Below are 1434 nucleotides of genomic sequence, written 5' to 3' on the forward strand. Positions count from 1 at the left end.
AGAAACAGAGGAGGAGAAAGAGAGAGAGAGAGAGAGAGAGACCCAAGCGGTGGGCTTCTTGCGCAGGCGCGCAGCTCTGAAAGTGGCGGGGTCTCTTTTTCTTTTTTTGGAGAGAGAGAGAGAGAGAGAGAGCGAGAGAGCGAGCGAGAGAGCAGTGGCCTGGCTGCTATTTCTGCTGGTGCCTTGCTGCTGCTGCTGCTGCTTCTCCCTGCTCTTTCCCCCTCTTGCTTCAGCCCTCCATCGCAGCCTCTCCACTTTCTGGACCCTCTTCTCCCCCCCCCCCTTCCCATGAAAGGAGAGGGGCTTAAACCCTAGCCAGCCATTCCTCCGCCGCCCAGCCTCCTCTCTGGCTTCTGGGCTTCGCCCTCAACCGATCAGGGCTGGCCGGGGAGCCTCCTTTTCCAGGACCTGTCCTCCAGGCTCAGCCTTCTGTCCAGGGCGAATCCCTAAACGTCCTCCGTTTGGAGCATGACCAAGAAACATGGATTGACCTTTTTTAAAAAAATAGGAGTGTTTTGAGGTTTTTTTAATTTGGTCCTGTCGCCCTCCTCCCCCCTCTTTTGGAAGGTCCTCCATTTTGCGGTGCCCTGTCCTCCTAGTCACCCCCCCCCCCATTTGATGGGGCGTCTTGAAGGAGGCCTTGTGCCCTCCCCTCTCTCTCCCGCCAGGATGACCAGAATGGAGGACATGCTCACTATACAAGCTAGAAACATTCCTGCTTCTTAACCAGTCTCCAAATGAAGGGCGTTTGGGAATTCTTCCTGGACAGAAGGCTGAAATGGAGGACAGGTCCTGGAAAAGGAGGGCCTGGGGTCACCTCAGAGGACCCTGGTTCGGGCGCCATAGAGCAACTCGGCTTCTTCCTGAGGAGAAGGGCAGCCTGGGGAGTCTTTACCGCCTCTTTCTTGCCCGCCTCCCTCCACACTGTGTGTGTTTTGTTTCCTCTCAGCATCTGCATCCACACGGGAGAAATAACCCTGTTTGGCACCGCTTTAACTGCCCTGGCTCAAGGCTGTGGAAATCTGGGAGTTGGAGTTTGTTGTGGAGCCCAGAGTGGAGCAGAGCTTACAACATGAAAATACATGATGCAAGCTTTCAATTTTCCACTGGTTTCCTTCTCTGAAAAGCTCCGCATTATCCTTAAAGAAATAGAAGAAGGAGGGAGGGAGGGAGAGGGCCACATCCCAGAATATGACCTCTGTCCAGATAGTATCATGTGTTCCTTGGTTTTGTTAGGTGGAATGAAATATTCTGAAGCGATCGTCATTTCTGAACCCCCCAAAATGCACAAAATATTTGTTGACTATTTGCACAAATGTCCCTTCAACACCACCCTGAACTGAGAACAGCCACATCTTGACACAAGGCAGGCTTGTGACTGACATCATTATTATTTTGACTCCTGCATGCTCTTTAACTCCTTTGCCCAATGGA

This window comes from Sceloporus undulatus, chromosome 1 (genome assembly GCF_019175285.1).
Source record: "Sceloporus undulatus isolate JIND9_A2432 ecotype Alabama chromosome 1, SceUnd_v1.1, whole genome shotgun sequence".
Lineage (NCBI taxonomy): Eukaryota > Metazoa > Chordata > Lepidosauria > Squamata > Phrynosomatidae > Sceloporus > Sceloporus undulatus.